This window comes from Salvelinus alpinus, chromosome 5 (genome assembly GCF_045679555.1).
Source record: "Salvelinus alpinus chromosome 5, SLU_Salpinus.1, whole genome shotgun sequence".
NCBI classification, from domain to species: domain Eukaryota; kingdom Metazoa; phylum Chordata; class Actinopteri; order Salmoniformes; family Salmonidae; genus Salvelinus; species Salvelinus alpinus.
This window is the reverse complement of record NC_092090.1, coordinates 71309013-71318809: the sequence shown is the minus strand read 5'-3', so window position 1 is coordinate 71318809 and position 9797 is coordinate 71309013. Positions and strand designations below refer to the sequence as shown.

At 43.0% G+C, this 9797-nt stretch overlaps 1 pseudogene; it reads right to left on the bottom strand.

Annotated features, from left to right (window-relative positions):
- Positions 1 to 5598: 5598 nt before the first annotated feature.
- LOC139575327 (coiled-coil domain-containing protein 42 homolog) lies at positions 5599 to 8947 on the bottom strand (annotated as a pseudogene).
- Between the last annotated feature and the right edge of the window lie 850 nt (positions 8948 to 9797).

Sequence of the window (9797 nt, the reverse complement as noted above, 5' to 3'; positions counted from 1 at the left end):
TTATCTAAAACGTTTTGTAGGTGTTCTCTATGCATGCAGTAGATCCTGCACTGTGAAAATGTAACTTTAGTCAATGTTGTTGTTCTCTTCCCCTTCTGGCAGAAAAAGAACAAAGTGGAAACAGAAATAGAGAACTTCTGCTTTTCCATTTTAGGAATTAGACCAGCACAAATAACACAATGTAAAACAGCATATTTAGATTTTTGATATGTGAGTTACAAATGGAGACACAACTGGATGTGTAAAGTAGGTTTAATATAAACACATAGGACTCAAAACAAGGAAGCCATGCCTAAACACAGATACATGTACCTCCATGTTGCTGCTGTCAATTGTGAGAAGGACATTTAACACTGCATTCAGACTAATTACCAGAATAAGCAGGTCAGCATTACACAGGTTAATTCTTTTTTTAAAAACAGGACACCACAACACTTTAAATGTGTTACTGAGTCCACATTTGATCAAATTGGGAGAAGAACAAGTGAAGGAAGTAGCATAGGGAAAATGGGTGATAGAGATAAGATGGAGAGTTCCAAAGTGTCCGAGGTTCAGTGGTGTAGAGTACTTAAGTAAAAATACTTTAAAATACTACTTAAGTAGTGTTTTGGGGTATCTGTACTTTACTTTACGAATTATATTTTTGCCAACTTTTACTTTTACTTCACTACATTCCTAAATACAAAATAATGTACGTTTTACTCCATACATTTTCCCTGACACCCAAAAGTTTGTTACATTTTGACAGGAAAATCATCCAATTCACACACTTATCAAGAGAACATCCCTGGTCATCCCTACTGCCTCTGACCTGGCGCTCACGAAACACAAATGCTTCGTTTGTAAATTATGCGTTGGAGTGTTGGAGTGTGCCCCTGGCTATCCGTCCCCAAAAAATTGTGCCATCTGGTTTGCTTAATATAAGGAATTTGAAATGGTTTATACTTTTGATACTTAAGTACATTTTAACAATTCCATTTACTTTTGATATTTAAATATATTTAAAACCAAATACTTTTAGACTTTAACTCAGGTATTTTTTTACTGGGTGACTTTCACTTTTACTTTTCTATTAAGGTATCTTAACTTTTACTCAAGTATGACAATTGAGTACTTTTTCCATCACTGCCGAGGGTGAGGTACCATGGGGCATAAAAGGCATAGTGTGGAATAAGGGGTGTTGTGGGACATGAAGGCACAAGGATGAAGGATGGCCCCTACTCCCACGTCGGAAGCGTCAACCTCCACCACAAACTGATGGGTTGGATCCGGATGAATGAGGAAGGGGGCAGAAGTGAATCGTTGCTCCAGATCCACAAAAGCCTTGTACGCTGCTGGGGACCATGTGAACAGTACCATGGGAGAGGTGAGCGCAGAGAGGGGAGCCGCCAGGTTGCTGTAGCCCCGAATGAAACTGCGGTAAAAATGAGCAAACCCCAGAAACCATTGTAGCTGCACCCTAGACGTGGGTTGGAGCCAATCCACCAACGCTCTCACTTTTTCCGGATCCATCTGAACATTCCCTTCAGTGATGATGTTTACCAGAAAATAGACAGTGGAGCGGTGGAACTTGCACTTCTCCGCTTTTACAAACAACTGATTCTCCAGGAGGCGCTGAAGGACTTGTTGAACATGGAGAACATGTTCTTGGGCAGAACGGGAGAAAATCAGGATGTCATCAAGATAGACAAAAACAAAACGATTCAACATGTCCCGGGCAAGATCGTTGACCAGGGCCTGGAAGACAGCGGGAGCGTTGGTGAGTCCAAACGGCATGACCAGGTACTCATAACATCGAATTAACCACAGTTTATTAATCCAACAGCGGCAGGCAAAAGACAGGTCAAGGGCAGGCAGGGGTCAGTAATCCAGATAGTTGGGGCAAAGGTTCAGGACGGCAGGCAGCCTCAGGGTCAGGGCAGGCAGAAACGGTCAAAACCGTGCTTCTGCACCCCTTTTAGGTCGTTGTCCAAAATATCCGGCCCATGACCAGTCATACTCGGGGTCTCAGTGTGTGTCCCTCAACGTCATTCCGTCTCAGTTGCAGGATTCAAATCGTGGTCATCGTGTGTCTGTGAATCACAACCTTAAAGACGATGAGTGATTTTATTCACTCATCGTGAATTTTATGGAATGGTCTGCCTACCCATGTGAGAGACGCAGACTCGGTCTCAACCTTTAAGTCTTTATTGAAGACTCATCTCTTCAGTAGGTCCTATGATTGAGTGTAGTCTGGCCCAGGAGTGTGAAGGTGAACGGAAAGGCTCTGGAACAACGAACCGCCCTTGCTGTCTCTGCCTGGCCGGTTCCCCTCTCTCCATTGGGATTCTCTGCCTCTAACCCAATTACAGGGGCTGAGTCACTGGCCTACTGGTGCTCTTTCATGCCGTCCCTAGGAGGGGTGCGTCACTTGAGTGGGTTGAGTCACTGACGTGATCTTCCTGTCTGGGTTGGCGCCCCCCCTTGGGTTGTGCTGTGGCGGAGATCTTTGTGGGCTATACTCGGCCTTGTCGCAGGATGGTAAGTTGGTGGTTGAAGATATCCCTCTAGTGGTGTGGGGGCTGTGCCTTGGCAAAGTGGGTGGGGTTATATCCTTCCTGTTTGGCCCTGTCCGGGGGTATCATCGGATGGGGCCACAGTGTCTCCTGACCCCTCCTGTCTCAGCCTCCAGTATTTATGCTGCATTAGTTTATGTGTCGGGGGGCTAGGGTCAGTCTGTTATATCTGGAGTACTTCTGTCTTATCTGGTGTCCTGTGTGAATTTAAGTATGCTCTATCTAATTCTCTCTTTCTCTCTTTCTTTCTCTCTCTCGGAGGACCTGTGCCCAAGGACCATGCCTCAGGACGACCTAACATGATGACTCCTTGCTGTCCCCAGTCCACCTGGCCGTGCTGCTGCTCCAGTTTCAACTGTTCTGCCTGCGGCTATGGAACCCGGACCTGTTCACCGGACGTGCTACCTGTCCCAGACCTGCTGTTTTCAACTCTCTAGAGACCGCAGGCGCGGTAGAGATACTCTTAATGATCGGCTATGAAAAGCCAACTGACATTTACTCCTGAGGTGCTGCACCCTCGACAACTACTGTGATTATTATTATTTGACCATGCTGGTCATCTATGAACATTTGAACATCTTGGCCATGTTCTGTTATAATCTCCACCCGGCACAGCCAGAAGAGGACTGGCCACCCCTCATAGCCTGGTTCCTCTCTAGGTTTCTTCCTAGGTTCTGGCCTTTCTAGGGAGTTTTTCCTAGCCACCGTGCTTCTACACCTGCATTGCTTGCTGTTTGGGGTTTTAGGCTGGGTTTCTGTACAGCACTTTGAGATATCAGCTGATGTACGAAGGGCTATATAAATACATTTGATTTGATTTTGATTTGATTTGATCACAGCATTTTCACAAATTGAGCCATACACAATACAATTTAAGCATCGAGGACAGCATTTTGTTGACAACATGGTGGTTTACAATATGTCTACTGTGAGGGAATAATGGAAGAATATTAACCAAGCTGTAGGTCAATTTGAGTGTGTGTGGTCACTTAGGCCTGCACATCAACCAGTACTGGGATCATTGGAGACTTGGGATGCTTGCTCTCAGAGTGCTGCTTGAATGTCTTCAGGTCCGCGTCTATAAAGGTCAAGTACAACATGGAGGAAGTTAACAATCTGTGGCTTAGATTGAATTCAAAGTCGACACAAATGATAAACTAAGCAATACGACGCAACAAACTACTACACATATGAAAGACTACCACACATGCTGTTACAATAGCCTACACATGGAGTGGAACCTAAAGGCACATACAGTACCAACCAATAATACTCACCCGACAGACAGGGCAGAATATTTAACAGCCAACAGACTGTTAAATAGTCACCACTAGCCGGCCTCCGCCCAGTACCCTGCCCTGAACTTAGTCACTGTTACTAGCCGGCTACCACCTGGTACTCTACCCTGCATCTTAGAGACTGCTGCCCTATATGTACATAGTCATTGAACACTGGTCACTTTAATTATGTTTGCATACTGTTTTACCCATTTCATATGTACAGTGCCTTCAGAAAGTATTAACTTCCTCTTGACTTTTTCCACATTTTGTCGTGTTACAGCCTGAATTTAAAATGGATTCAATTGAGATGTTTTGTCACCTACAAACAATACCCCATAATGTGAAAATGGAATTCGTTTTTCTGAATTTTTACATACATTTAAAATGAAAAGTTGAAATGTCTTGAGTCAATGAGTACTCAACCCATTTGTCATGGCAAGCCTAAATACGTTCAGACGTAAAAATGTGCTTAACAAGATAATACGTTGCATGGACTCACTCTGGGTGCAATAATAGTGTTTTAACATGATTTTTGAATGACTGCCTCATCTCTGTACCCCACACATACAATTATCTGTAAGGTCCCTCAGTCGAGCAGTGAATTTCAAACACAGATTCAACTACAAAGACCAGGGAGGTTTTCCAATGCCTTGCAAAGAGCACCTATTGGTAGATGTTAAAAAACAAAAAAAAGCAGTTATTGTGAAGTTAAGTTATTAATTACACTTTGGATGGTGTATCAATACACCCAGTCACTGCAAAGATACAGGCGTCCTTCCTAACTCAGTTGCCGGAGAGGAAAGAAACCGCCCAGGGATTTCACCACTTACAGAGTTTATTGGCTGTAATAGGAATGCTATTGTATTTTATTTTGATCAATTTTAGAATAAGGCTGTAACGTAACAAAATGTGGAAAAAGTCAAGAGTTCTGAATACTTTCAGAATGCACCGTATATACAGTACCGGTCAAAAGTGTGGACACACCTACTCATTCAAGGATTTTGTCTTTATATTTACTATTTTCTACATTGTAGAATAATAGTGAAGACATCAACACTATGAAATAGCACATATGCAATCATGTAGTGAGCAAAAAATATTTAACAAATCAAAATATATTTTAGATTTTAGATTCTTCAAAGTAGCCACCCTTGTCTTTGCACAATCTTGGCATTCTCTCAACCAGCTTCACCTGGAATGCTTTTCCAACAGTCTTGAAGTCTCATCCCAAACCAACAGTCTCATCCCAAACCATCTCAATTGGGTTGAGGTCGGGTGATTGTGGAGGCCAGGTCATCTGATGCAGCATACCATTACTCTCCTTCTTGGTCAAATAGCCCTTACACAGCCTGGAGGTGTGTTGGGTCCTTGTCCTGTTGAAAAACAAATGATAGTCCCATTAAGCACAAACCAGATGGGATGGTGTATCGGTGCAGAATGCTGTGGTAGCAATGCTGGTTAAGTGTGCCTTGAATTCTAAATAAATCACAGACAGTGTCACCAGCAAAGCACCCCCACACCATGATACCTCCTCCTCCATGCTTAGTGGAACCACAAATACGGAAATCATCCGTCTCACAAAGACACAGCGGTTGGAACCAAAAATCTCAAATTTGGACTAATTGCAGAAGTATTATTGTCATCATGGCATGTTTGCTGCACAGTGATGATCATCACATTAGTATCTGTGTGGAAACAGCACAAGATATGGAATGCCAACCCCCAACAATAATCCCTGCAGTATCCTCTGTCTGTCCACTTGATCATCCTACACATGGTAAACTGGCTTTAGTAGGAAGCTGAGAAGGGCTCTGTTTGAGGTTGTTAACTATGGCAGACTGATCCTGAATGAAGAGCTGGGTCTGGAGAGCAAAATACATTCAGATTTTACTGTAAGCAAATTATTTTGCCCTCTACTCTACAACACTGTGACATCACTAACCTTCTCTAACTGTAACATCAACGTGACATCACTAACCTTCTCCAGCTCTGACATCACCGTGACATATGCCATGTTCATATGCTAGGAAACTCGAAAATTTCCGACTTGCTGATTCGTTGACAGCGGCACTGCAACCAGTTAGCAAATCGGAAATGCCAGAGTTTCCTAGTTCCGACTAGCAAGTTAACGCGGCAATAGCTGACCTTCAGCTGTCATCACTAACCTTCTCTATCTGTAACATCACTGTGACATCACTGACCTTCTCCAGCTATGACATCACTGAGCTTCTCCAGCTGTGACATCACACATTTTCTCCAGCTGTGTCACTGTGTCATCGATGGCTACTCCCTCTTCCTACCCTGCGGTCCCACCCATCATGTGGTAAAGATTAAAGGTTACCACTTTGGTTTGGCCCAATAGAAGTGTCTCCTTCGCTGCTTTGGTTTGGATGTGGTACCATGTGTTCACCTGAACCCCCCCGCCCCCCCAAAAAAACGGTTTATAGTCTGGAAATAGACACATGGACTGTACTATATGGTAAATCTGGGACCCATCTAAAGGTCTGTGAGTGTGTGATCAGGTCTGGTACCCATCTGAGAGTGTTGACGCGTATCTGGTCCAGCTCTGTCTGTAGCTGAGACAACAGGTTTTTCTTCTGCAGAATACCGCAGCTCTGCTGGTCTGTGTATCTCTGTTGTGCCCCCGGTTGGCCGCCAGCCTGATCCTGCACCTCGCTTCTTTCCCTCTGCTGCAACTGCTCTCTGGTGGATAGCAGGGTGGCAAACCTCCCCAGCAGCAGCTATATCTCTTCATACTAAATATACAGTTGAAGTCGGAAGTTTACATACACTTAGGTTGGATTCATTAAAACTTGTTTTTCAACCACTCCACAAATGTCTTGTTAACAAACTATCGTTTTGGCAAGTCGGTTAGGACATCTACAAGTCATTTTTTTACAGACAGATCATTTCACTTATCATTCACTGTATCCCAATTCCAGTGGGTCTGAAGTTTACATACAATAAGTTGACTGTGCCTTTCAAAAGCTTGGAAAATTCCAGAAAATGATGTCATGGCTTTAGAAGCTTCTGATAGGCTAATTGACATAATTTGAGTCAATTGGAGGTGTACCTGTGGATGTATTTCAAGGACTACCTTCAAACTCAATGCATCTTTGCTTGACATCATGGGAAAATCAAAAGAAATCAGCTAAGACCTCAGAAAAAAATTGTAGACGTCCACAAGTCTGGTTCATCCTTGGGAGCAATTTCCAAACACCTGAAGGTACCACGTTCATCTGTACAAACAATAGTATGCAAGTATAAACACCATGTGACCACGCAGTCGTCATACCGCTCAGGAAGGAGACGTGTTCTGTCTCCTAGAGATGAACGTACTTTGGTGCGAAAAGTGTAAATCAATCCCAGAACAACAGCAAAGGACCTTGTGAAGATGCTGGAGGAAACAGGTACCAAAGTATTTCTATCCACAGTAAAACGTGTCCTAAATCGACATAACCTGGAAGAAGCCACTGCTCCAAAACAGCCATAAAAAAGCCAGACTACGGTTTGCAACTGCACATGGGAACATAGATCGTACTTTTTGGAGAAATGTCCTCTGGTCTGATGAAACAAAAATAGAACTGTTTGGCCATAATGACCATCGTTATGTTTGGAGGAAAAAGGGGGAGGCTTGCAAGCCGAAGAACACCATCCCAACCGTGAAGCACGTGGGTGGCAGCATCATGTTGTGGGGGTGCTTTGCTGCAGGAGGGACTGCACTTCACAAAATAAATGGTATCATGAGGAAAGAAAATTATGTGGATGTATTGAAGCAACATCTCAAGACATCAGTCAGGAAGTTAAAGCTTGGTCACAAATGGGTCTTCCAAACGGACAATGACCCCAAGCATACTTCCAAAGTTGTGGCAAAATGGCTTAAGGACAACAAAGTCAAGGTGTGGCCATCACAAAGCCCTGACCTCAATCCCATAGAAAATGTGTAGGCAGAACTGAAAAAGCATGTGCGAGCAAGGAGGCCTACAAAACCTGACTCAGTTACACCAGCTTTGTCAGGAGGAATGGTCCAAAATTCACCCAACTTACTGTGGGAAGCTTGTGGAAGGCTACCCGAAATGTTTGACCCAAGTTAAACAATTTAAAGGCAATGCTACCAAATACTAATTGAGTGTATGTAAACTTCTGACCCACTGGGAACATGATGAAAGAAATAAAAGCTGAAATAAATCATTCTCTCTACTATTATTTTGACATTTCACATTCTTAAAATAAAGTGGTGATCCTAACTGAACTAAGACAGGGACTTTTTACTAGGATTAAATGTCAGGAATTGTGAAAAACTGAGTTTAAATGTATTTGGCTAAGGTGTACGTAAACTTCTGCCTTCAACTGTACACATGCACACGTTATACATTTGAACATGAAGCTAGGTTTAGGGTTATGGTTGAGGATTAGGTTTGAACCGGGATGTGGACATGAAGTTAGGGTTAGGGTTGTGGTTGAAGATAGGATTTGGGTTGAACCAGGATGTGGAAATTCCATTTGCAACAAACATGAGCTGTTAGATTAATCAGCCCACATTTCCAAGAGAATGCAAGTGCGCTGATCCCACAAGAAATATGGATTTTTTTTTAAAGTTAAGAATGTTAGCGGCATATCCAGAGACCAAAAAGTTTAATAGATAAACACATTTCTCAGGAGGGGTGAATTGTAGAGGTTTATCCATTATAACTTTTCAGGTCATTTTCTGTAACTTTCCCAGAAACTTCAAACTTCAAATTGGCACAAATGAACAAGCCGTAGTGAGTGCCAGTCTTGGGTACCTTGATCAGTCTGAGGACCTGTTCCAGGAAGGTCCAGTAGAGGGCAATCTTCTCCACCATGCACTGCAGCCTCAGTTTGCAAGCCTCCAGGAGCGCACTCTTGTCTCTCCCTCCCTCTTTCTGACGCACAGCATCCCTCTCTCGTTCCGACTTCTTCTCAACATGGCCTCGCTTTGCCTCGTTCTCCTGCAAGATGGCACATGTGACTATGATGGTTTTTCCAGTGTCTGTGTGTGTGTTAGCCACCCAATATGAGGAATTTGTCAAATTTGAGCAGAGACTCCTTCAGTTTCTCCTCCTTATCTCTCCGCCTTCGCAAACTCTCCATCTTATGTATTAAGTAGTTGTTGTGGAATTGTTAGATTACTTGTTAGATATTACTGCACTGTCAAACTAGAACCACAAACATTTCGCTACACTTGCATTAACATCTGTTAACCATGTGTATGTGACCAACACATTATTTATTTGATAAACAAAGACAAACACATACAAACACATACAAACACATACAAACACACACAAACACATAGAAACACACACAAACACATACAAACACATACAAACACATACAAATGCACATTAAGAGTTGTTCCTTAACAGTCTGAAAATAATTCTCTTGATCCAAGGCAATTTTATCTGCTGTCTCCAGGGAGTTTCTGATCAGCAGTTAGAAACTTGAGAAACTTTCCCTTCGGACTGCCCTCTACCCTGCTGTACTATCCTGTCTCTATGGCAATACATGGACAAAGCCTCTGTTGCCCCCAATGGCAAACTACTGACATAGAAGCTCCACTACAGTGTGTGTATGTGTGTGTGTGTGTGTGTGTGTGTGTGTGTGTGTGTGTGTGTGTGTGTGTGTGTGTGTGTGTGTGTGTGTGTGTGTGTGTGTGTGTGTGTGTGTGTGTGTGTGTGTGTGTGTGTGTGTGTGTGTGTGTGTGTGTGTGTGTGTGTGTGTGTGTGTGTGTGTGTGTCTGATAAGGCTTGTGGTCTGTTTTCCATTCTGTATCTCTGTCTCTCTCTCTACTTCTATTTATAGCCTACCTGCATATCTATAAGGTCTATATTTAGCCTATATAAACTCAGCAGAAAATGAAACGTCCTCTCACTGTCAACTGCGTTTATTTTCAGCAAACTTAATATGTGTAAATACTTGTATGAACATGACAAGATTCAAC